Raw genomic sequence first — 27,452 nt, 5'->3', positions numbered from 1 at the left:
CTCGCGAACCCGACACCCACGGTGTGTAACGGGGTCAGATGACGAGCTCGCTGCTTGTTTAACAACCGCCAGCCTGCCGCTTCGCAGTGCTGCGAGTGCTCCGGCGGGCGGCTTGGCGCCCCCGGGAAACACCAAGCATCTCGCCTGCAGAAAGGAGGCAGCGAATTCCACCCCCGGAAACACTTTTAATTCTAAATGAAGACGTTTTCTTAATCTGTGGTAGTTGACTAAACTGATATTTCTTTCGAGGTTCAGCAGTGGCGTTTGGCCCGGAGGAGGTGCTCTCGTTGTCCAGTTGAGCAGGATAGTGTAGCTGAACGCTCACCCAGACACGTAGAAAAAAATCTGGAAATGCCGCTCTCTATTGTGAGTATTAAGTCATAAGTTTTGGGCAACTTAACATGGAGTTCTGGAGAGTTTGGTATCAAATAATTCTGACAAAATATTATGTTGTTATAAAAAATATTAGTTGTTTCAGAGTCAAGAATTGTCACAACGTGGTGAGGGGGCAGGCAGAAGCAGTYGCCTCCCTCTTTGGTCAGTTAAACRCTTTCGCTCCGTTTCCGAGTCTTGCCTCCTTTGCTTTGTAGTTTCCATCAGTCCTCCCCATCTCTTAATGTGTCTTTGGCTGATCTTGTGTGGAAGCCAACCAAAGCTGTGATCRCCCGAGCGGTGGCACTGCAGCTCCGTGAGTCCCCGCTCCCTTTCTTCTCCCGGGCCCTCGTTGCCCCTGGCCGCGCGGTGCCAGCGCGTGTGTTTGTGCAGCCAGGTGCCAAGCCGCACTGGGGAGGTGATTCACCTGGAGGAGAAAAGCTCTGCCAAAACCCTCCAACTGCCAGCATAAAGCAAAGGTTGTCCCAGGTGGTTAGGCTGGCATGGGAGCAAACAGCTAGGGGGGAAAAGGTGCGAGCTGCCTAAGTCTGTATTCTTGCTGAAAAAATAATAGGGGAACCACRGCCCTAAAAGGTTTTGCCTAAAAATAAGAGTTAAGAAATTTAACAAAAATGTACGTGAATGGATTTAATTAAAAGCGATCGCTACTTATTAGTGCATGTTCCCGTCTATGAAATCCTTTAGCCTCAGTCAGTTAAATTAAATGAGGGAAGTATTCTTGAGTAAATAAGCATAGCTGTATCAGGGATGCTGATGCAACTTAGGCAAGCTACTCAGTTGCTGAAGATTACTTCACTAAAACAGAAGTTCCCCACGCAGTTGCTCCAAGGCAGCAGATTTGCAGGTTGCATCTCCTTTGAGGAAAGCTGTGCAGCCCCGTACCTGAAACCTAGGTGTGTCCATCGCTGGCTGAGCTCGTGCACTGCGGCTGGCAAAGCAAACCGTACTGACAGGTTTTTGATGTTAATATTTTTGAGCTTTCTAGCACGTTGATCCATTGATTCAGATTCAGCTCTGTGTCCTGTGGTAARCGAAGAAGAGAATTGCTTACCATTCAAGCATTCAATATCTAGTGGGTTTGGGTTTTTTCTTTTTTTCCAGCTATGCTTATTTTTCTCTCTAATGCTAGAGACAACCTTGCAACTCTACAGTTTTTGGATGCTCTTAATGTTATATGACTGGCAGACGATCATGGTGCGCTTGAGTTAGATCAGCAATGCAAAAAGTATTCTCAAAGTAAAGATAAATGCAAAGGCTTAATCCAGTGCAGCGGTTTGCTGCTGTTCCTGAGGTCCCTGCTGCCCAGCCGCATGGGTGCTAGCACCTCGGACCTTCATCAGCTGATTGGACTCGCACACCTCGCAGGAGAGGAGCCTAGCAAAGGGAGGCAGGTCTCTGCTGTGTTAGTGAGGTGATGAGCACAGAAGAGGAAGTAGAGCTGCGTGGCTGGCAGCAAGGGCAGGGAACGCAGTGAATCCTTAGTCTTTTATCTATAACACCACCTTGTGCAACTTCTCTCTCAGTAATACGGGTAACACAGGTAAGGAGCTTGTGCTATTAATACTCTGTGTGTGTGGAAGGTACCTATCTACAGGCTTTGTGTTGCAAAGGCATTCTGCATTACGTCACCTGAAGCACTGAAACAAAGCTAAGACTCTGGAAGTAATAAAGTTATTGGAATTTTTTTTATATATATAATTCATAGTACAAAATTAAGAAAGAGTTACTAGAGATTATGTTATGCCAAGGAGGGATCCAGTTAAGGTTGCAATCAACTTCTGGAGCCAGAAGGCAGGCTAAGGTGYGTGCTGTTCTGTCAGAGAAATGCAGTCTTTGAAATCCAGATACCCAGTGAAACCAAAAGTGTTGCTCAGTTTGAATTTTTGTTGAACAAAAGATACAGAAGAAGATGCCCAGTGAGGGGTTATCACAGAGTGTTTCTTTTGCCTTCAGCCTGGGTGCCAGACGGTTAAAGTCACCGTGCAGCAAGCTTCCTTGGCGGACGGGGTGCTCGCGGCAGGCAGCCGGCGCTGCCCTATAGACACTTCTTCCAGGGCGCTGTTGGCCTAAGTGGCTGCTGCCCCAACTGCTGTGCAGCAGCTGCTGCTCGGGCCACGGGGTAAGCCACATCAAGACACCATTCAGGTTTAAAATCTCCATCAAAAGAAGAATCCTTCTCCGTTGTTTTTGCATCTTTTACCGTTCTCTGACTGCAGGAGCGGTCTCCATGCATCTGCCTGCCTTTGCCTGCAGCCAGGGTGTTAGTGGTCGGATCTTTGCCCAAAAGCTTATGCCGCAATTTCAGACGATCAGAACATCACTTAATGTCTTTTCCCCCTGCTTTGTTACCTGCTGTCAGTGTTTACCTAAGAAGTGGATSGTGCATAGGCAAGCTGAAGCGTAGCATTAAGCTGCTGTACAGCTCGTAATGGGAAGAGAACAAATACTTTCTGTCTCGCTTACAAGAGACTGACTCAAAGACTTGTTGCTTACGGAGGGAAAAACCCTCATACCTGTTCCTGATCTTTTTTTTGCAATTGATTTTTACTGTGAAGCATGAAACATAAATTTAAGCTTAGCTTCTGAAACTACTAAATCAGTACTTGGGAATGGCAATGAAGACAAATACAGACCCCTGACACCTTGGGTTTTTCTGGGGAGCTTGTTTTGATAGCAGCAGCTGTCAGGAGCTCTGTCTTCTGCCTTTCTTCTACAACACACAGATCCAAGCTGTATAAAACCCGATTACCTGCAAGCCCTGTCAGAGCCAACAAATTTTCCRTTGTTTTTTATTCCATCGCTTTCCTACAACAGAGGTTCTCAAACTGTAGTCAGCAAAAATATCTTAAACAGCTTTTTAAAATGCAAAGTTTGAGTATATGCAGCAGTCAGCATGAAACTAAGCGGACTGTTAGATCAAAAAAGTTTTGGAAACAGTCCTATCCAGGTCAAGTTATCTTTCAGCCCTCGAGCRTGAAGGAAAATGCTGACAAGTGTTTAGAGTGAAATCTTTTAGATCTCAAAGACAGAGGAGTAATCAGTTTGCATCTCTTGCGTAAGGAAAATAACATCCAAATTTGTTAAATTGTGGAGAGAGATAGGATTTATGCCTACCATCAGTAAACAAGGAAAAATACTTAGAAATAATTCTAATGTAGATATATTCATAGTGGTATGCRCTGTCCTGTCTATATAAATTGCTGAATCATGCTCAAAATTCTCAGTGGGAACAAGTTTGAGCTTAAAAGGAAATGAGGATAGAAATTACTCTTTAAGCCAAACTTCTCAGCRCTCAGCAAACTAATGTACGTCTCTGAAAAAGAAAAAAGAATCTGTATGAAACCAATAGAGCTGTTAAGCTGCAGCAATACAAAAGTCTAGGTATTTTAAAGAGATGGTATAAATTCCTGTCAGTTATTGCTGGATTATTTGAAATTCCCCTAGGTTTGAAATAAAAAAAATAGAAAAGAATTTTAATCAGCTCATTTGATAGAAAAATGCCCTGCCAATGGGGTTGGAGAGAATAATAAAAAGCAGATTTCAATGGGAAAATCATGGCAGGGTAGCAGCTCCAACTGATACATTTATGCAGAGTGGGGAGCAGAGAGATGGGAAGAATTCCCCGCTGCAGACTCTACAGAGCAGCAGCATAATACACTCAATTTATGTCCACTGACTTCTAATATACTGTAGCTGTTCATAGCACCATTACGTATATGAAGTGATATGTTTGAAAAGTTTAAAAATAACAGGAGTCTTAAAATTGTTGTGTCTTGTCCCATTTATATGTATATTCTTAAGTGCAGTCATATGAGGAAAAAAAAACCAGTATTTTCTCTCATCTTTCCCTGCCTTTTTTTTTTTTTTTTTTTTTTTTTTTTTTTTTTTTTTTTTTTTTTTTTTTTTTTTTTTAATGGGACAAATACCCCTTGTTTATCTCCAAGAGGGCTAAGATATGCTTGGTAGATTTTGTCAATGTTTCTTATATTCTACTGAAATGCAAAAATGCAGATATTCAAACCCTCATGCTCTGTTAAATTGCAGGGATTTTATCTAAACAGTAAACTTTCATAGGTACCAAAATTCAATTACATATTGAATTTCTAAGCAGGAAAGCAGGAAAATTTAGTTGTTATTTTGTAGTACTGGAAAATAAATGTATTTCTATCTTTCTCTTGGGAAAATCTGAAATAGATTTGCTACAGCTTAACAAAAAAAAAAGAAATAGAGATTGGATTGCTTGGAGAGCTTTAGGCTGAATAACTGAAGATGGTAACAGTGCAAGTAAATGAATGCAGGAGCTCATAAGGTAGCTGCTGGGCAAGCTACTGAAATCATAATATTCTAATAAATTATGCCTCTAGGACATTATTATTAAATAATGCAAACCAACATTTTAAATATAACTTATGGTGTTTATGACCAGCTTTTTGATCTGAAGAAATGCACACTGTCCAAAATCTCTGTGTGGGCTTCTACAGTGCAGTAACAGGATGCTGTAACAGGGAATGTGTTTTGTGTGTGTCTCTCTGGAGAGACCATGTTTTTTTAGAAGCAGATGAGGAATAGCAATCTCTGGGAATCTCAGACCGCTTACATTCACACTCGACCTCACGTAGAAGCTCACACCGAAGAGGACAGGTCTGAGTGTGTGAGTGCAGAACCTGGTGTGACTGTATTTTGAAGCATTTTGTTAATACACGATGTTTAGCCCAAAGGAGGTTGYATGTGCAGCAACCTCACCTGACCTCAGCTGGGATTCATTAAATCCTCCTTTAGAGCAGTTGCAACAGGCTGTTTCCTACCATACCGCCAGTGTGCAATCAGGTAGGAGCGAGCTGAGAAAAGCAACTTGGCATGTAGTAGCCAGCACCGTAGTATTTCAGTGCAGGCGGGAGGGATCTGAGGGCCTCCCAGGTCCGTGGGGACCCTGTTCCTGAGCCTGGCTGGGGTGCCGGATCACTGTGCGTTCTCAAATGTCTTGTGAATGGTTTACACTTCGGTGAATAGTTAGGATTCTGGTTAGTTTTCAATATTGGGAGGAGAAAAGAAAAATAAGTATTTTACTTAAAGTTTAAAAGTGTAAGATCAATAATAATAATAATCCTTTGTTCTTCTTTATACCACCCACTGCCCATTTATCAGCAATTTGTTTTATTGTTGGTATCTCTTTTCTTTCCTCACTGAATAGAATTACAAGTTTAATATGAGGCATCTCGTTAGTGTACTGCCTCTCACATGATCGTCTCTCTGTAGCTGGGGTAGAGGATTATAAAATGCTRTTACGTGCTTTTCTGAGGGGGGAAGCAGAGCAGGCACACAATGATTTGGACTCTGTAAAGCAATATGAAGGCAGAGAAAAATCATTTAATTTCTACTACAAATCTATTTCCTATTTTGAAATTTTATTTAAGAATACTTGCTTAGCAGATCTGTTGCTTGCAAAGAATGTATGGTATCACAGAGAACCTTAATCTATTTCCTCTGTGTATTTCCCCTAAAATTTTTCTCTACCTTTAAACATGTCTTTGTTTCTTCTCTCTCTAAAATTCTTTCACATTCTTCTCAAAAACATCTGAATGTCATATACAGTCTAACTTCAAAAGATTTCAGAAGAGAAATATGGTGTGGATAGCTGAAGGTATGGAACAGCATCTGCTCAGAGTGTTACGTGTATCAGGACACTTCAGCCTGGAAAACAGGTTGAGGGAGCGATGTAACAGAAATTGAAAATCACAATGTGTAGGAAAGAGCAAATAGAGGCGATACGAAGGAACAAGTTTCTTGTCTGCCCTTTTCTCYGTAACAAGAACCTCCCAGCTAGCAYAGGACAACGCCTCGGACAGCACGGAGCTGCGTGGTGCCATGTCCATCCACGGGATGTCACATTGGCTGAATTTCCTGTGGTGGTCTCAAAAGATAATTGGATAAGTCTACAGAGGAAAAAGCCTTCCTAGACCATCAAATGCAAAGGCCCCATTTCTGATTCTGGAAGTCTCTTAAGTTGCAAATGACTGGAGACAGAGAGTTTAGAGAAAGTGGTGCTGTATATTATATGCCTTTATGCTCTGGGCCACTGCCTCCAGCAGACTGCTGGGCTAGGTGGACCTTTGGTCTGACCTACTAGGTTGCTGCCATGATTTTAGCCATTTTATCCCCTCTGGGCTTTTTCTTGTGGTATTTATGATCCTTGTGATCATCTTTCCGACATCCTTTGCTTAATCTACAGTTGGTACCTGTGCTATTTCCCATCTCATCAGCTGAATCACATCATTCCTTCTTCTGTTAAKTTTATTACAATCAAGTAATACTTACAAAACGTTAATAACTTACCCRGCACAGATGGATCACTATTACTTTTTCTCAGTAATCTACTCCTTTGTCCCTGAACTTGCATTTAGGAATAAACATTTCAGAAAGTTGCTTGCTTCTGCATTTTCAGTTTGGCATTTTATTCTATGCTAACATATCAGACCACCACTGAATAATTTCTCTGTATCTTGGTTGTTTCATTGAAGCATAACATTCACTGTGCTCATTTCATTGCTGATCATTTCTTTAGCTAATTAGGCCTTCACCATCTGACCTTGTGGTCTGCAGCAGCCTGTCAAGTTGCTCCTGTCCTGCAGCAGTTCTTGTTTTGCATCCAGGATTCCTCCCTTACTGCTTTCACCTATTGCCTCTCTTCTCTGTATTCCCAAATGAGCCATTTCTCAGGCGTGGCTTTTCAACTATGCATGTTATTCAGTGGCTCCTTTCTTGTTACTATTTTGATAATATTTTRTTACTCTGTTTTAACTTCATTTCTTTTTTCTTTAGCTTAAGGTTTCAAATAAGCATTTTTCTCTGGCAAGAGTTTTTAGAACTGTAGCTGCTCTGGTTCTTCTTTTTCATATCAGTTAATATACGAATACAAGTRTGTAATAACTCCAAGTTTGATTCTAAGCTTCAGCACGATCTCAGCTTCCGCACCTGAAATTATCTGCTGCCTTTGCTGGCACTGTGCAGTTTCAGAAAGCACCTCAGAAACTCTCTCTCCCGCTCTACCATCCTTCATGGGACAACTCAAGTTTTACTGTGTCTTGTATTAGTACTGTCACCATCTTTAACTGACCTGCAAGCTATTTTGCACAAAGAGGATCTGCTTATACTTCATGCCTTAATTCCTTCCTCATTTTTAACTTTCTCCTATGAAGATACTTGTTGATACATTGCCACATTAAAGATACGTGTTGTTTTCAAGGACTTCCTTTGCTTATAAAATGGTCCTAAATATAATCCTTGATATATCTATCTATTTATGTCTATATAGAGATTAGATAGAGATTTTTTTTCAGCGGATGCATTCAGGAGCACGACATGATGCTGCAGCAGACCTGTACTCTTAGTGTAATGACAAGCTAGGAGGGGAGCGACGCTCCCTGGGCCCTGTCTGCACGGCACAAATTGTTTCCAGCTTGCAGCCGCTTYGTACAGCTCAATCTGTGTAGCTGCCAAAAGCACTTAGTGCCCCACCTGTCTGCAGTTAAAGAGAGAGTTTCAAGAAATTGTTTTCTTTTTCTTCATCGGTGTTTTGAAAGTTGAGACGCTTCAGGTTACGATCTAAAATTTCCCTTTGTGCTCGACTGCTGTGCCAAGGTGAATTTCTTTGTTCCTTGAAATGGTTGGTTTAAACAGTGAAGTGCTGTGTTGCACGAGCTGGAGGAATGGGGAGAAAGGGGAGTGCGGGTCGTCGGKGGGAGTGTTTCAGGTGACTTTGGAAAAACACTTGAGCCATTCTACATGTCTTGAATTTCTTGTCATCTGAATGTCTAGTACAGAAATGTTGGCACGTAGCACTGGTTCCTTTTAGTAAGGACTTCATTCTTTCTTTAAATGTAGTATTTCAGCAATGTTAAGTGCTTCTTGCAGTTCCTTATTGCAGCTGTAGGTTTTTTCCATCAGTATTGTTAAATTGCAGTCAGAACCAGGAAAAGTGCCTAAAGAAGAAACCCGAGGAGAGGGAAATACCAAACARTTTGTCTCAGGGCAAATCCTACTCGTTATGACCTATTCTTTTCACTTTGATTTTATAATCAAAGAGCACTGCAAATTCTGACCCAACTTCAAGTTCTGATTTTACTGTTGGTGGCCCTGATTACTCAGCTGTGATCATTTTTTTTCAGTGAACTGATGCTAGACTTTTGACATCTTGTCTGACTAATTCAGAGCTAGGAGTTTTTGTTGCATTTCTTTGTGTTTGGCTGTTTCAGGTCGCTTTCTGTAGTAGTTTCTTGCTTCGTTTTTTTTTGTTTTTTGGTTTTTTTTGGTAAACTATTGCTGTCTCATGGCAAGGTCAAATGGTACTTCACCACGCAGTCAGGCCTCACAAAATGGCTGTTGTCACAAACTTGTAGAGTTTAAGTACCGTTTATTTTCTTGGAAGTATCCCTTTGTTTGAGCCATCTCGTTTATCTTAACACCCAAACCGATTTTTGATGTCCTGCTTTTAAGTCAAACTTTGACAAATGACAGCAATACACGGCAGATGCTTTAGCCTGGTCTTTTGAAAGTAATTTTCCTAAGGATCAGTGTGAATTCTGAGAGACCCGCAGGAGCAGCGTTCAGCTCAGTAAAGGCTGCAGACCTCAGCACAGCAGTAAGAAAGTCCAGCTAAAGCATTTCTCTGCAGCCCTTCCGTTCAGTAAGTTTTTGTCGCCCGGACGTAGTTCGGGACGCGCCAGGCGGCGCGGCGGGTCCGCGGTGCCGCTCCGCTCGGCGGGCAGCGCCCGCGGCTCTCGCGCGGCCCCGCTGCGGCCCGGCTTCCGCCGAGGGCGGTTTCGGTGCCGGTGGGTCGGGAACGGCGTGTTCAGGTAGCGCAGCGGGGAGAGCCGCAGCTCGCTTGCGCCAGGAAATTCTCGGTAATGTGCCTGATTTCAGTTCGAAGTATTTTATTCTGCCTTCTGCTTTAACGGAAGGGAAAGCGGGATGCGGGGAGGGCCTTTGTGATGATCCGCGGGGACTTCAGCGCACCGCAGTTTGCTTCTGTCGGTGGGGGTCACGTCTTCCGAATGAAGGTAATGCTGCTCCATCGCGGCTGTTCTGCCTTTGATGTGATAACAGTTACTATATTGACATCTATTTAGTAAAAGCAAGTGAATGCATTAGGAATTTTTCCTTGATATAGTCACCCTTAAGTATCGCTCAAGTTTCTAATGAGTTGATCAGATGAGAACTTGAAATTCGAGATTCCCTTCTGGCAGAGCCACCGAGGTCAGTCCTCAGCCTASGTGACTCAGAATTGCTGCTTGTTTTCTTACTGTCAGATTTTGCAACAAATTTACTATTTGTAATCCAATACCCATCTGCCACCTTCTTTCTTTTTGTTGCTTTTTGGATTTTTCCCACCATGTGAGTTACTGTATTTTGGATTGCCATCCACCAGGGTTTTTGTAGGGATGTTGTAATTAACGGGTGGACTCGCTGRTAACTTACGCGTGGGAAGCGCGTGTTTGCGCCAAGCGGGGCGTTTGCGGCTGGCAGCCGGCCCGTGCGAGTGTGTGTCGAGGGCCGAGGCTGCAGGCTTGCTTGAGAGGCAGCCCCGGAGTTGCGGGGGGCAATACGGCGCTGTTTCACATCTTCCGAGGTTGCGTTGCAAGCCAGGAATCGGCAGCAGACATCCAAGGGCAAGCAGCTCGTGTTTGCAGCAGGACATTGCAGTCCCAAGCAGTCTCCCCTTTCTCTTAGGGCTAAATGTATTTGTTATCTTTTCCTTTCATGCTGTTTCTGATAAAGATAGGTTTTACCGAAATTTAATTCACCAAAAATGAATTTTAAAAAAATTCTGATAGTCAATTTTGGGTAGGTATCCTGTGTTCAAATACCTTTACGAGTTGACTCTGCCCTCGTTTGTAAAAATATGGCCAGTAATTACCTTTCATGGGCTTCAGGTTATGTGCTTGGGTAGTGAAGAACAGGTGAACTCTGAAAGAGATATGCATAGACTTTAAAAATATATATATTTGGGGATTTTTGTTTCTAATTTTTATAAATATATATATTCTGTAAAGATCRGAGGTAATTTGAAAGGCTCTTTTGTATTTTACTGGGTTTTCATCAAAACATTTTATTTTTAATCTTTCGTATTTGAGAAATTTAAAGGTTGTTTTCTCAAAGCTTGGTTTTGTTCAGCTTTTACTTCCATAGAAGATCTTACTTTATCAAGATGGTCAATAAGTTAGTGAAGTGAAATAGATGCTAACAAAAGTACTGGTAAATATTTTAATAAAAATCTTTCTCCTCTTAATTGCCTGTGCATACATATACTCTGTAATTATCATTTCATTAATTCTTCTGAGACTATCCAGGATATTTTTGTAGAGCAGATCTGATCTTTTTTTTCTGGTCTTTTTTTTAATATGAAAATGTATATGGATTTTCTTTTAATGTAAGCCTTTTCAGATCTACTTTATAATTTTATTTACAAATTTAGATTTGCATATAAAATTTGTCGACTATGAGTATACTGTTTCCAGTGCTTTTGAAAACTCCTTTAAAGTTTGTCTTGTGTGATCTGTTAACTTAGAATGAATTAAGCTTGTTCACATCTCTTGCTGAGCCTCTACAAGTGGAATATCTTTATTTGGTCTACTTTTTATGGTAAAGTTCAGGACAGAAGATAACACCAATTTATTAGTTATGACAGTTCTGAAATACTGTTTGAATTTATTAAAAACAAAAAAGTTCAATTATGATTGAAAGTGGGGAGAAGAGAAGAACAAATCCTAGTAGTATATGGAACTGAAGAAGTCTTTGCAAAATCTTGTGCTTGAGAAACTTTTAATGGCCTGTTATTTAACTGAGGAATTAAGAAATTGGTCAGGTGAAATATAGGCTGTAAACTATATAAAACAGAATCAGAAAGGTCATGAGCCTTGACTAAAGGCACACTTCCCAGGTATGTTTTACACTTAAATGCATTTCAGTTTTGTGTACATGGAGAAACTTCTTTCCAGTATTAAGGTACCTGGGGAAATTAAAATCCAATTAAGAAGAAGACATTTCTCTAGGATTCTTCAAATTTGCACACAGATATTCTTTATGACTGCAGTTTGATACTGGCTGTGTTTGTTCCCTTTTTAGGTAGCAACCACATAGTGAGAGCATTTATTTGCAGGGGGAAAAGGAAGGAAATGATCATAGCATTATAAATCAAAAAGTAAAAGTAGTTTTCCTTGGATAATTAAAACTCATGGGTTTTTTATTCATTTTTAAATGCATTTTCTTCATTTAAAAATATCTGATGAGATGCGCTTGGAAAAAAATGGAAGAAAATGTTTTTTGGATTAATTTCCCCCAAAAGTAAGGTTGTACTCTTCTTCTGTAAGTCAGCAGTTGCTTCTCCAGAAACAGATTGGAGGAAAAGAATCTCAGAACAAATTAAAACCACAAGGATTTTTACCATTTTTCCTCAGTGATGATGTGCCCTACCATATGCTAAAGGCAGAAGTTATCCTTTCATGATAAAATGCATGGTGGCAATGCATATGTACATATAAACAAACACATATGGTTTATGAAGATTATGAAGATTTAAGCTTGAGAAGTGAAATGCGCAGGCTAATAAAAGTAAGAAGAGGATTGCAAAGTAAGTTGTATGGTTTTTCTCAGTGATGAATGGCTCTTAGCTGGCAAAAGCAGTGTGTGTACAAATGATGCTCCTAGCAGACTTTTAAAAGGTCTGGAGAGACAGTTCCGTTTGTGTGTGTATGTATATGTACATATATATGTGTGTGTATATATGTGTGTGTGTGTGTATATATGTATATATATATTCAGGATTTGTGGCTAAATTAGTGGAGGTTTTTGCAGTGATAATGAGATCTGAGGTACTTTTAATAAAAGACAAATTCCATTACTTTTGTATTCAAGAACTTGCAGTAATYGTATCTTGTATAACGATAACCGCTGAAACTCTGCTACTTGATTTAAATACGTGAGCAGCTCCTGCTCTTAGTATTGCCCTTGCTTGTCTTTTGCCCATGGAGCGGCTGCGATGAGCTGCTGCTGTGCATTTCTTTTGCTCCTGTCAACCTGTGCCACTGATGATCTTCAAACTGCTCTGCAGCAGCATCTTGCAATACTTCAGTAAACTGTTTATGTTAGAAAAAATTGTATTGGTGAAAGCTTCCTTGATTCCTAAAACCTTTGCTTACTTTTCCATTAAAAATACATATTCTCCAATTTGCTTTCTTCCTATTTAATCCATAAAATACAGCACATGATGTGGTTTCTTTGTTGATTCTAGGGATAATTTTTAGCCTGTAAAAGACCTTCTGTCTCAAAAACTTTGAAACAAAGATTTTTTTTTCAATAGATGATAAAAGTGCAGCTGCTAGATTAACAGACAGAGAAACCAAAAAGGGAGGATCTCGCAGATGGTTCCAATAAAACCAGGCAAAGAGCACGGCAGTGTGGCAGTGGGTGGGGAGAGCGAAGTGAAATTCAAATCCTAATCCCAGGGCAAGTTTTGGGTTCAGTTTTTGAAAGAAAGAAGTTATGTAAAAGCCATTTGAGATTTTGGGGTTGTGGTTTGCTTGTTTTGCTTTTCACATTGTTGCTTTCCATTTTCCCTGTTGCTACAGCACTACTGATTTTTTTTTTCCACCTTTCTCTACCCCCATGTCTATATTGCTACCTGAGGGAGATGCCACTTTGCCAAGGGTCCTCTGCAAGACCATGTTCAGCTCTTCAGAAGGCTTTTGTAAATATGAAATACTACTTAAAGTGCRGATTTGCAGAAAATGTGTGCATAGGAAGTTTTGCTGTTGCAGCAAAGAACAGTAAAAGATACAGTAGACTTGTATTATCTTGCTGTCACGTGCTGCTCCTGTTCCTACCCCGCAGCCTCCCTCGCAAGGCGGTTTGGCTGCCAGCTGGTTTATTAAGACCATTTTGGCCGAGTTTGAAAGCGTCCTCCAAGCTTTAACAAAGCATGTTTCTTTGAGCTGTAAGAGGAGTTTGTACTGGAAGATTCATTCACAAGGATGGATGACTRGTAGTAAGTTTTGACTCCTTTCTGCTAACTTTTCTTGCCTTGTCTAATAATACTAGGTCTGTAACATGAGGTGAAAAACTAACAAACATAAATTGCAGTAAGAAAGATGCAACTTAGACCTTGGGAGGTGAGGGACTTGATAATCCCTTGTGGTCTCTTCCAATGCTGTTTTTTTTCTTTTCTTTTTTTTTTTTTTTTTTAATGATGTGAAGTGTTGGGGTTTTTTTGGTGTGTCGGAATGGTTTGGGGCTGGAGGGTGGATTTTGTGTGTTGTTTAAGTATATGAACTCAGCTCTAATCTCAGTTTTTCCATTTGTTTGGTAAAGTGAATTGCAGATGAACATAACCAAGGTTGTGTTGCTTCCATGTGCAATCAGATCCAAAGTAACTTGATTTTTTCCTTCCCTCCCCTTGTTAATCTTTTCTTCCATCCATGAAGAACTAGAGTGTTCAGAGAGTGCACAGACTTTCAACTTAAAGCCCACTGGGATGTTTCTTGATGTCGTAGTGTCAAAACCATTTTCAAATTGGTGGCTCAGGAGTCAATGCAAATCCTTCAGATGCATGAGTAACAGACACTTGTTGTAAGAGTCCTTCAGCATGAACAAGCCATTAAGTGCTTCCTTTCTCTCCATGAATCGGTTCTATTTTAAACAGTATAATCATTCTGAATTTCATATTTAAAAAAAAATTAGACTTTTAAACTCCCTTCTGAGTTTCTTCTCCTGTACATCTATGAATTTATATTAAAAACGTAAGTATACCTGGAAAGATGTGAGTTAGAACTCTTTGTCCCCTTCCTCTGTCTCTCTTAAGACTGGATGTACTCAGTCAGTCTGCAGCATTTCTTTACCCCAGGAGACAATTTTGAAGTGAAAAATTGTTACTGCCTGAAAATAGAGTGCATCACTTTCTCTTATTACCGAAGTGATGGTTCAGTGATGCCACTTAAAAATGCCATCATTTTTGAGCATAAGAAGCAAGTTATTTTCAGCTGTTTATTATGTGCACTATGAATAATAAGTGTTTGTGATTCATCTGKTCGCTTTGGTCCCCCGGGTTATTATTTTTAATACTTTTGCTGTGTTTTGTCACCTCTACAGGTCACTACCTCTTGCAGGGGCATGGGGAAAGCCTTTCGGGGGGAGGTTTGAGTGTTACAGCTGTCTGAGCTCAACTGGTGCCTGAGYTACCTCTATACAAACATAGGCAGCTGTAGAAAGCCTTGTCTTCAGCTTAGTATTTTCGACCCGACGTGATTCGTACAGCCTCTTTGGCAAAGCTCTCGCCCGTCTACCGCTTGCAGGAGGCCTATGAAATTTGTTTGAAGGAAATCCCGTGCTTTAAGGAGGGGCTGCGGTGRCTGCTGTTACTGAGCCTGTGACACTGTGCTGTGCTTTGGCTGGTGCAGTCAGTTTGAAATACAGGTTTCCCTTTTTACAGTCTCGTGCAGAAATAATAGCCTGACKGGTATATTCTAACAGCAGAGCCTCGCAGGGTGGCAGCTGCGATTGCTCGCGTACCTAGAGCTAGTCGCAGGTGCCAGGTACTTTTGCAATTTGTGCGAAGCTGTAAATAGAGTTCCTAGACAGGCTTGCAGAGCTTTCCTTGTATTCAGGCACTGTCATAAGTCTTATTATTGTTATTATTAAAATTGTTAGAGGATGCCATTCTTCGCAGGACTTTCTGGTTCACTTATTCCACAGAGGAAACACCTGATTGCCTGCATAAATGCTCTGGCAAGGTCTGTAAGCTGGCATTGCTGGACCTTGTGATTATATATTTCTAAAAAGGCTTTGTATCCAAGATACCAACACACTGGTATATAGTGTGAATGATGCCAAAAATCTTATTAGTTTGGCAAACCTAGTAGCCATCTGAAAGCGAAAAGTACTTCTTAGGATAAAAATAGGACAGTGTACACAAAGCTAGAATRTCTTCAATCTTTCACAGCTCATTAAGAGCCCAGTTGTAGTCGACGTTAACAGGAAAACCATTTCCCGAATCGTGGCTTTGATTTCCTTGCGCATTGCTTTGGTTTTGCCTCCTTACGCGCTCGGCAGCCCGAGCTTGTGCGGTGGTTTCTGAAATGCAGCGTTCCCGGTGACGAGGTGCCCTCCGCGTGCGCGGCGGCCGGCGCGGATCGCCTCCGGTGCCGGCGCTTGCCGGAAAGCCGCAGAGGGTTCGCGGAAGCGGCTCGCGATTCCGCTGTTCAGCATTCCTCGCTTGGTGCTTTGCAAGGATGGTCTGTGAGCAGCAGAGTCACGTGGCAGCGCTTTGCATAGCGACTTTCTACTGCCTCTGGGGAAAGCCGTGGAAAAAATGAAGAAAGGGTTTTGCCTTCCTTTGCTCCGTCCGTGCTGTTGGCTAATGCGTATGGATCAGCTGCTAGAAGGAAGTATTTCATGTCAGTTTTATCATTTATCTTCAGGTGTTGTAAATTAAGCCTATAATATTGATCACTGAAAAATAAGTAAATATAGAGTGGTCAGAGTTTCAGTCTTTTCTCTTTTTTGATCCCCCCCTCCTCATGAGGGGTACGTTGTGCTTTTTAAGGCAGYGTGCTGACAGTACAGTAACACCTTCATATGTGATCCTCTTAGCAGTCACTGACAGCTGCCTTTTRATATGCAATAATATACTTACGCTGGAGATCCAAATGTCTTCTGTGGCACCCAGAAAACATAATGGAAGCTTTAAAAACTGCCTAAAAGTTCTCCACAACTAACAGGAAGACCTCATTTGTATAAAGCTGTGGTAGGGAATCTGTGCCRTCTCCAGCTGTGCCGGCGTTTTGAGAGGGAGTTTCTGCCAGCAAGGGCATGTGGCAAGCAAATCTCTTCCTTGCAGTGGTGGTTGACTGCTCTGCAGAGCTTACAGAATTTTAGGCATAGGTAAAAATGGCTATATGCAACTGAATTTAGAAAATGGATGTAAATGTTGGTGTTTTATTGTAATATTCCTGCTCATCTACATTTGAATTTGAAGAACATATTTAGAAACGTAACCACCGTTGTTTTAGGCTTAGTAGTTCCAGTAAAGTTAGTAGTAAAGATGTGAGCAGGTAAGTTGCAGCCCAAGATTCATGGGAACCTTGGGGATGTTATGCACACTATTTCCTAACACTTACTGAATTTTGGTATCCCTATACTTTTAGTATGATTTCTAGCTTTATCCCAACTATTTTAGGTTAGAGACAGATATGACTACAGTGATGTTATACCCAGAGGTGCCTACAGTGCCGAGAAGGCATCCTGCAGGCTGAAGGAGCCATGTGGGTATCCCACCACCAAACTCAAAGCGGGAGAAATCCAGCCCCCTCCCATAGGCAGCTGCTTTAAGATGTAGTCAGAGCATGTTGCCTGCATCGGCAAAGTTCAGTAAYGTTCTCCAATCCCTTGTTTTTCTAGCCAGGAAAAATTATTTTGGATGCAGTTAAAATTTTACACAAATGCGTCCCCTTATTGAGGAAGTTTTTAAACATTTGTTCAATGTATCTGTTCCATGCCACAAAGCATTTGCTGGTTTCTCTGTTTTCCAGGATTGTTTTTTCTTGATTCAGAGATCTCTAATGTGCCCAAATTTTTCAGGCTTCACTGCTCAAGGAGGTTCTCGAAGGACTATGGTCTGTGGTATTCTATCACCRCTCTTTCTAGTGGTTTTGCAGGGCTCTTACTTTCTTCTTTCTGCTCTTACTCTACATGGTGCTTTTGGCTAATTTTATTTGCAAAAGCAAATTCCAGGATGTTCTCCATGTTGGTAATTCTCAGACTTGTCTGGAGGAGAACAGTAGATCTTTTCCATCCAGATTAAGTTCTTGACTAATGTSTAACATCTCCATTTAGATGATGAGCCACAAGCTGAACCTCAACAAGACTAATATTGTCCCTTCAGATATGTCCCCAAAATGTTTTTATGATAACCATTTTGTATTGTTATTGTATTGTCATGCATTTTGTTTACGCTGCTTATGTGCTGATGGGTCTACTTGTCGCGTTCATCAGTCCTGACCTGCAGYTGTTCAGTCTGTGTGTGCTCATCAGACTAATTTCTTGTGACACAGTACTGGTAAAACGCTTTGTTGCCTGTTACCTTGGATTTTCATAATAAAAAAATTTCTTCGGGCGTTTGCATTTACCCTCTTTCCTCYAAYTTTGTCATCTGCAAAGTTATTCATRTTTGAARTCACAGTAGCAGAATGCCAAACAAAAAGAGGAAYGAACAAAACCAAACCACTGGACTGTAATGTTTCATTAAGTAACTGGTTAAAAGACCTCTGGGAATTCTGGAGACCCCATGTGGGCACTGGCTGAAAACTGGCAAATGCTTCTGTATTARGAGATGAGAAAAGCTATAAATGTCTTTGAGAGTTCAGTTATCCTGGCTTAGGTAAATTAGGTTATTTATTGAAGTAACCTTCATTGGAATGAGAGTCTAACCACCAGAAAGTGCTTATGCCACCATAATTAACACAAAAACAATGTGCTTTTTTTCTCTTAAAACATGTAATATATCTAGTTAGTGTTCCTCATTTTTTTTTTTCTTAGTTCATTCTTTGTGTTWTGTTTAGGGAGTTGTAGTTAGAATTAAGAAAAGTGTTAAGGTCACCTATTYCTTCTATTTAGCAAAGACCTCAATTATACCAGCGGGTTTTTGCAGTCCTTTATTCAGCGTGTGCACTCTAACCCGTGGTTTTGTCGCAAAGCTAAGACTTGTAGTACTGGGTTACACTGTCACTACACAACAGATAAAATTAGGCATACTGTTGCAGTCTCCTTTTCTGGGGTTCAGAAAAGAAAGCTGCTACAGTGGAGAAGAGAGTCTAATAGGCCAGCTGTGTGGGCTGAATCCCAGAATTGAGATGTGGCTATTCCAAAGTAAACAGTGCTATCAACTGTTAGAAAATTTGAGAAAGGCTTGAAAACAGTAAAGGGTGAAGATAGTGTCTCCTTATCTCTTCCTCAGGTAAATGCTTTATTGAGCAGTTATCATTTTAGTAACAGATTGTGTCATTGGTGCTTCTTAACTGAAAGCATTTCTCTCCTTCTTTCTCAACACTATCCTTTTTTTTTTTTTCTTGAGAGGATGGCCTTGGGCATCATGTTTGACAACTTTAAAACTCTAGTTACAAAACAAAAGGCTAATTTTAGTAAATAAATGTATTTTAAGACCAAGTGTTTCAGTTATGTTCATGTTTGTGGTTTTTAGGATTGAAATCTTAAATGAAATAATGATCTTAGTCTTCTGATAAAAGAAGACACACATTTAAGTAGATGGTAGAGGGGCGTGCAGAGGACTTGTAGAAAACTGTAAAGCAGTAATTGTGCCTTAGAGTTATTCTTGATCTTGATCATTTGGTAAATMTATGCGCTGTGCATATATAAATCTATCTAAAGTCTTCTCAAGTTTTCTGCCTTGCGAAGAGTAGTAGATTCCAAATAGGATTCAGCAGAGGTGAATTTTCTAGGTGACTTTGTATCATTTAAGAGATCTAAGGGGCATTACAGAAGGAAAATGAACAATAAACCATATTTGAAGTTTGTTTGAAATAACATCGTTATCTTTCTTTTGCAGAAAATGTTACTGCCCTGATCTGTAGCGATGAAGAGAAGGAGGTGAAGCAAGTCCGTCTGGACTGGAAGAAATTGGAAGTTCTTGGACATTTCAAAGGGGCTTAGTGCCAGCTGCTGCAGAAGGTTTTGCAAAGCCTACCTGGATGAATAGATGAAATGCCTCAAACTTAAGTGGTAACCAATTTTTCTGCTATCTTTTTATTTCCCTAGTGCAGCTTCTTCAGATAATTTATATGGATTATAGAGAATTTTGTTCTTATACTACCAGAATTTAAATAGAGTAATTTTACAAGAGCTAAACATTGGATGAATCTGTAATTCTGTGAGTTTCATTTATTAGCAAGCAGCTGGAATTTTAGACTTTTAGTATCTGATGGTTTATGTTGTAGTTTAGAGAAATTTCTTCCTGAGGGTTCTTCCTATCTCTTCATGGTTGAAAAATGAGGCTAGTTTTTTTTATTATTACTGTGTTAGTGAATGTCTTTCTACCAAATGCCTAGCWAAACTACAATTCAGAATAGGCTGCAGAACCATCTCTATACCTGTTCTTAGTTACATGGCAAGTAACTTGTGCAACTTCTGAAACATAACAAAAGTCACATTTCTCTAGTGCTTGATGAAGACTGTTTGTGCTAAAAATCGACAATTTCCTCTGAAAAACTCTTCCATTTCCTCATTTTCATCTCTTCTTTGTTCTCACTTGCTCATCCTATTCTCTTCCCTTTCTCATTAATTCATGATTGAGTATGAAACATTTAAAATTCATCTAGGTTACACTGGAGACCTGTACAATGTCTTCATCATGACAACGTACTACTCAAATACAAGAATGTGATATGTACAGTTAAAGGTGGAGTAGAAAGACCCTAGCTTCTCATGTCTTTAGTTATAATAAAATAATTTTAGACATTTCGATATGCAAAAAAAATACTTTCTGTTCTTAAAAGCTTGACTGTCCATTAGCTTTCTATCATGACTAAGTAGCTAATATAATCATAATGTAAAATGTAAGTACACGACTGAAGTAAGAATCTATAGAGTACTGAACGGCACAGTATGCTGACAAAATCTCTCAAGGACATGAGCACAGCATGAGAACTAACTTTCCACATATCCAGTGTGTTTTACCCTGGACGACTACCTTGTTAACTTATCTTTTATTGATAGTCATCAAACAGCTATCAGGCTGTAGTAACTGTGCCTTTGTCAAAATGGGTGAAGTATAACCAATGACTAAAAATAAAAGGTGCGTGCGTGTGTGCATATATATATATATATGCATACACACACATATACATGTATGTATTTGTGTATATATGTGTGTGTATACACGTACACACACACACACCCCTCGTCACCTTTAGTACTTCAGGAAAATGTTTTGCTGTCTTTGGAGAGATAGAGTAAAGAAGTTGTGTGTATATATACGCAGTTCTCAAAGCTGCACTGAGCCTTTCATACAATGGAATTTCCATTAGTTTAGTTATGCTAATGGCAGTGAATTACACAGCTGAGTATATCAAACATGACATATCTCCATGTGGCTTTCATTTGGCATGAATCAACGAAGAAGGAATCTGTATGTATCTGGGGATATACATATGAATATGTGTCTGTACGTATATGTTGGCAGAATTTCAAAAATTTTAAGAATCTGRATTTTCAAGGTTTTATAAAGGTTCCTTCTTATACTCTCCTTTATTTGAGAGAGGAGGGGAGAAGGAGGGAGGGAGAGAGGAGGAGGAGATGGGAAGGAGGACAGGTCTGGTGGTATTCTTACTGTGGTTTCGGTAGACAAGTGAGGACGGCATTTCTGAACCTTACAAATATTTTGGCTGGGCAAGGGAGAAAAGTATAAGGCATTTTTAGCCCACCCCTACATTACAGACTGCATTAACACTTCAGTGGGTAACTGCTGCTCAAGGATAATTCTTTCATGGTTTCTATGAGAGTTAAAGGTAAGGTTTTAGAAAAGGTTCAGCGTTAGCATAACAGTTCCTATTTGCAATCCACATTAAAGCTCCTTATTTGGCTGATAACTTATTTGGTCAGTGGTTTCRCACCTTTAAAGGTTCTTTGGCTTAGACCTGGTTGTATTTTTTTATTTCTTTCTGTTACTGTGCTGGGAGAGAAGGGAGGGCTTGCAGATCGCATTCGTCTGCAGTGGTGAGAAATGCAGCTCAGAAAGGAATTATAAGCAATTTTTTTTTCAAGTTTGTTTTCTATGCTCTTTCTAGTGTTCTTTCTCTGTTCTTCTCCGTACTTCTCTGGTCCCTTCTCTTTGACTGCGCATATATTTCCAGACCTCCGGTTTGTTGACGTGTCTAACGAGAACAAGGGGAAAAGGCAGTTTCAGTTTTTGTGCCTTTATTTTGCCATAGCTGTGAAACTAGGGCACTTCAATGTGCTTTCAGATTTCTGGAAGGCACTTGAAAGCCCACAGATATGGGCAGGACAAGTTAAAAAGCAATGCTAATCACAAGCTCTTGCTTACTAAGGAAAAGGTACCATCTTGGCAGGTCTTATTCAGCAGGCTAGGTGAAGACACAAATAGCTTCCAACTGCCATCATTTCAGAGTAAAACTTCGTAGCAAACTGAAAGGAGAGCTTTCGTTTGCCACCTTGTACGTTGCTGCCTGGCAGAAAAGCCACCTTCTCTGTACGCCTCCAGCATTTGTCAAAGTAGCACTAATCGTAATTGTATTAGGGCAAAAGGCTTCAGCTGAGGAAATAGTTCCCCATAATTGCTTCTGTATTCGAGCTGTCAGTATTTCGCTGACGAGAGCGAGCGTCGGKGGTGCTGGAGCGGGGCTAGCGATGCGGTGTGACAGGCGTCCCGGCGCGGGGGTCTGAGTCAGCTGAGCACCGAGAGGTTCGTTCAGTTTGAGGAGGAGGCCTGGGAAGAGGCCGGCGGCGCCGCTGGGGCGGGTCTCCTCGCCGCTGGGCACGCTGGCCGGCGTGGGAGCGCTCGAGGCTGCCGCGGGAGGCGATCCTGCCTCTGGCTGAGAGCAGCTGGAGGGTGTTGCATGGGAGGGTGCTCTTGGCGCGGGGCCCCAGCCTGGGAGGGATCTCGCTCAGCCTGAGGACGCATTTTTTCCACTTGACTCACTGAGCGAAATCTAAATGAGCGATAAAATTTCTAAAATTGATGTTGAATTGCTTAGAATAATAAAAAGTAGATTTATCATCGGGAAGGAAGAGCGGAATAAAGGTAAAGCGTCTCCGAAGAGGAAGTCCCCACCTCCGCCACACAAAGGCAGGCCGCGCGCCGCCCGGCGCACGCCGCCCGGCGCGGGTTCAGCCTTCGGGTGGGCTGCCGCCCCGTGCGGCTGTGCGAGGAAACGGCCCGCTCGTGGCGGCAGAATCCTTTTTCGCCGGGAACAAGCGCAGCTTTTGTTCCCTCCTTTGGCTTGGCACGTAGAACGAGGGAGGAGCATGAAATACGGGCACCGAAGCGGGGTCTGATATGATCGCATTGTGCTGTAGCCATAAATACACTATAGATACAGTTAAGTACCTGTGTAAGAGGAGGAGGGGACTACTAGCCTTAAATGTATTTTTGAGATAATAATCATAAAAATACTCCTTTAATGATTGAACCTTTTTAGTGTATTTCCTTCCTGCATTCCTGAAGAACTTACTAAACTTCAGCTGTACGGTTAATTATTTTGTACAATTGTTTGAAAAAGCCTTCACTGCACAGACACTTATGATAATATTAATTATTCCCTAGTCTAATTCAGAGAAATAATTACAAGAAAGTGCATTTTGCGTTGTGTGCAGAATTGTGTGGAAGACGAGCTGAATCCTACGCGTTACTTGCCCAGAATAGGTGAGCTGCATTCATTCTTAGTGTAATCAGAGAATCACCTATTGCTATACCAAAAAAAGACAGACTAACAATTTAACATCAAACATTTAAACAAAATGAAGATTTTTAGCTCAATCTCAGAAATAGATGTTAAATTCAGGATGAATTTGGTTTGGAGGTGGGATATTTTTACAAAAAGAGTTTTCTTTCCTGGAGACCTAGCTTGCTAGCTTTTCAGGTCCAGCCAGACTTACTCAGTTGAGGTTTAAATGACTAAAGATGATTCAAAATGGAAACACTGACAGATGAAGCTACAACAAAATAGAAATATTTATTGAAAGTTCTAAAAGCAATTTCTTTCCAAGAGGGAGAGTTAATTTTTCACTAGCTTGCTTTACAGTCTCCATTTTCATTTATGTTTATTGATGAAATCTGTCCCATTACAGGAATGTTATAAATACCACCCTTGTCAGTTCATCTGATAAAAGGATAATGATGCTTGTGTGCATGTTAAATTCATGGTGATGTGATGACTGTCCCTGGAAACTTCAAAATAAGCAGAATAGGCAAAATGGAAAAATCATCTCATGAACTTTATGAAGTTCCAAAGGAGGGCAGCTCTTCATTTTGAACAGGCTCCAGTATTTTACATCACCGTTACTGGGCTGCCGAATATCAGATTTTCTGGCTTTTTTTTGTGATGGGACAGTAGATTGCCTATTCTGGGAGTACTGAATTTTCAGTGACTGGGCGATAAGAGATCTTGCTTAAAGGGAAGTCTTCAGTTTTCGTTTGCTCTGTATTCTTAACAAATTCACCCTCCCTTAATTTCCATCATGTGAAACTAGTTTATTTTGTCATTTCATACATTAACTGTTCGGCTGGTGACTATTAGGTTGCGTTTTTCACACCAAGTCCTTCCACTCTTCTCCAGCCTCCTGTTACATGATGTGGCCTTGGCCAGAACTGCTTTCCCATAGAGCAATTCAACACTTCAGATGCTGCTAATCACGAGAATGACTGACGTCTAGGGCTGGCACTTTCTGGTGTGGCCATTTCCTCAATGCAGTCCCAGGGATGTTTGCGAAGCTCTGGAGGGGCGTAGCGTTTTGCCGAGTGCAAGTAGTCGAGCTGGAGAAAGGCTCACGTTCTGCCAGGGCGTGCTACCCCGTCRCCACCCCTTGCAGGCTTTGCAGCAGCCAAAATTCAGCCCTGCGTCGGGCTCTGCGAGAGCCCTGCTCCTCTGCTCCGCTCTCGCAGCTGTATCCAGTGAGCTGTGCCTATCTAGAAAATAACTGTGTTGTTGGGTAGTTAGAATCAGCTTCTGTGCTCTTGACTTTTAAGACACAATAATAAAAATATTGGAAGGGCCTCTCAGAATCGCGGGGTTTCTTTAGTGATTTCTCCCCGATGCAACTCTTCCTTTTAAACGTGAATTTCCTTAACTCTTTCTGTATAGCTCTCTGAAAATGCTGTCAGAAACAACTACAGGCAGTGAGAACAGCCTAATCATTGCTATCTTAAATATGAACATTTGCACAGGTATGTTTTAAGCAGAAATACTTCTACCTAGRTGAATAGGTAGGGTTCTAGTTGAAAATCATTCCAGAAATACCTGGCTTGCTTTCTCTTTCGGCAGTGTGTTGTGTATCATTTTTTATATGAAAGTTAATCTATGTTTTGCAAAGCTTTCATTTTTAATCAGTTGCTTTCCATTTCTGCTAATAAAAATTCTGTATATTCTTCAGAGAGAAACTGTCAGCTATAGTTTAACTTCAACTGCTGCGGTTGATGCTTTGTGTCTGAGTTATTGTGGCATTCAGAAAATATTTAACAAAATTCATACTTTTCCTGCTGAAGAACTATGTTAGCTGTGTGTAAACATAATTGGAATTGTTTATTTTTCAATACTAGATAAGATGTGAGGATAAATTTAAAAACAAAAACAACTATTCTAAATTCTTCAGATTCTTACCTCCTCACCCAGATTATGTTAAAACATGACAAGTATGTGGCTGAGACGTGTGATCTTTTTCTTTGCTAGATCTTGAGTGGGACTATAATTATTGATTAGCTATATGCTTCCCATTACACCGTTGTTTTACCAGCTGCTTCTACTGTGCACTGCTCACCCAAGTTTTTACCGTCTCTTTTACCAGGTTAAAATACTGCTGTTTTTCACAATAGATTTCTTGAGTTAGAGATTAGAAATAAAAGTTTCAGGAGCTACTGCTCAATAAAAAGCACTGGCAGAATGTTTTCCCCTGATCAGTACAGCACTAATTCACTACGCAAGGAGAAACAGAAGTCAGAGGGAATTAATTTTGCTTAAAATTCATGTTTCCAGGGAGAGGATGGCTGAAAATAGATTTGGGGAATGCAACTCTATCTTGYTAGTACTGTCTTCCTCTTTCAGTTTTCTGTCTTTATTTTGCTGCAAATACAATCCCAATGCTGAAATTTAAAAAGATACTTGAGCACAAACAGAAGGAGGTCTGTTTTTATAATAATTTCAGTGTATATATAGACAGTCAAATCGATGTTTTTGACTTTTGGCATAGTACTATTTGGTTTCAACATGCACATAAAGCTTCCTTAGGAAGAAACACAAAAACATTAATTTAAAGCTGGCATACTGTGAGAAATAAGTATGTATTACTACAACAATACCTATTTGAATATTTTCTTTTGTATTCTATCAAATCATTATTGTAACTTGGGTGATTAGACTGGATAGATTCATGGGTGTTAAAGGAACATGAAAGTAATCATGAATTTTTTAGTTTAGCTTTATTAATGCAGAGGATTTTTTTTTCCCTGCAGCTAAAGAAAGTAGCACCAAACCCATAGAATAAAAAGTAATCCCTGCCTAATCATGTGTCTGTATGTCACTGATTCATTTTCAAGACTTTAACTGAAAATACCCATTAGGCTTGATTTCCGTGATGGATACAAAAATTAACCTTGAATATCTGAATGGTAGCGGCATACTTGGGGCTTGCGTCAGGCAGTATTTGGTTAATTATCCAAGTATTGCTGCAAGGAGAGCAGACTCCAGCTGGCTGTAATTAGGGTTGGATTGTTCCATGCCTTCAAGACAGTTTTTATATTCATGGGATCCACAGCTTTCTCTTGTCCTCATTTCCTGAAACAGAAAAGTACTCATATYGCAAAGAATTAAAGGGGGGCAAATGATGAAAGAGAGACTGTGTGGGTAACTTATTAACATCCTTAGAGCTCTCCCTGGGAAATTTGCATCATAAGTCTCAAAAACAGGAGTCTCAGCCAAAAAATGTTATTTCAATTCATGAGAAGAAAAAGTGGATCTTTAAAAAGCACGGAGAGTTCTATAAAATCTGAAATCTGTGCTCTGTAAATTTTGGTCTTAATGAGAGACCACCAGCCTGTGTGGGAAGACACTTGGATGGCAAATCAAGAGTACACGTGACGTGTAACAGTCAATGAAGATTCAGTAATTCAGTAGCCATGGGATACAGCCCTAGAAGTGCAATATATCATATCCAATTTGTTGAAGTGACTCTGCCTTTTTTTGTCTGCTTGCTGCTGAATTGCTCGCACTGCAGTGCTGGCATTTGCTTTTACAGATGCCCTAGCTTCAGCAGCCCGGCTCAGCTTGCTGTCGGTATTCAGGACTCAGGTCACCCCGACCGAGGCTCTGTGCAGCCTCTGCTGTTAGCAGCCTTTATTTCCACTCACAATAAAGACTAGCAAGTTTTGAAATTATTACTCTCTTGCAATCAAATGTATCGATCTTTGGAGAAGAAAGAGCCTTTAGCTTAATTTGTGTGTTAACTTACACACTGKTTTTTCTGTGGTGTCCAATGCGGGAGATATATGCCCCAAACTGTGTAAAAGAAATAAGGCAATTAACAGGATTATTTTAAGAGCATCTGTAAACAGGTAATACCAGTATATAGCTCCAGGTGAAGTGCACCAGTCTGTACCTCTAGAACAGATTAAAATGTCATGTCTCCTGTGATTTACCCAAACTACTCTTCAGTTCTCAAGGAAAACATTTGGCGCTGGGGAATCTCTTGGACGTAAGAATAGTGCTAATGTGGCCTTGCAGCAGAGGTGGTGGCAAGCTGCTCCCGCAGTTTTAAATTGCTGAAGTRTTCTTTTGAAGAGATACTTGAGCAGAACTGAAGATTTTTACGCAACTAGAGTAGATCAATTTGACCCCAAGAGCTTCAGAACAGTATCAGTCTTACCATGATGCCTACACAAATATTGCCGTTGTTCATCTGCTGAGATCTCTGCTGACCACTGTTTCTTGGGGTGTAGAGGACAAGATAATTACGGCAGCCACTTCCGTGCCGTTCTGAGCCAAGCAGTGTTGACCCCTCTAGTGTTGAAGATTTGGTGCTTATAGCTCCTATGTGTGAGCCCATTCAATATGGTAATCTAGCAGAAAACTACTTATCCTCCCTCATCCGCAAATTAATTTGCTGTCGGTTCAGGAGGTGGAGGTGACTCCGAGCTGTTCGTAGCCCCTACAGGAGAAGCGCTGGCAGTACCTGAAGCGAGCCATCTTTGACTTAGTTTGCGAAGGTCTTATTAGTAAAAGGGCCTAAAGGAGGTTAACTTATTATTGCTAAACAAAAATAATAACTGATAG

General features: G+C 40.7%; 1 protein-coding gene across 2 annotated transcripts in view; it reads left to right on the top strand.

Moving 5' to 3' along the window:
- The first annotated feature begins 278 nt into the window (after window positions 1-278).
- The window catches only part of PEAK1 (pseudopodium enriched atypical kinase 1), an 84,232-nt gene continuing 57,058 nt past the window's right edge, over window positions 279-27,452 (top strand). The window contains exons 1-2 of one of the 2 annotated variants that reach the window (XM_085303951.1): window positions 279-366; window positions 19,004-19,176. The gene's annotated coding sequence lies outside the window, so the exon portion shown is untranslated. The remainder of the gene's footprint in view (window positions 367-19,003; window positions 19,177-27,452) is intronic. The other variant, XM_085303952.1, reaches the window with a different exon arrangement.

Source organism: Rhea americana, unplaced genomic scaffold (assembly GCF_003343005.1).
Source record: "Rhea americana isolate MKP2758 unplaced genomic scaffold, rheAme1 scaffold_201, whole genome shotgun sequence".
Taxonomy (NCBI): Eukaryota; Metazoa; Chordata; class Aves; order Rheiformes; family Rheidae; genus Rhea; species Rhea americana.
Note: the sequence above shows the minus strand (reverse complement) of the source record. Positions and strands in the feature narration are given on the sequence as shown.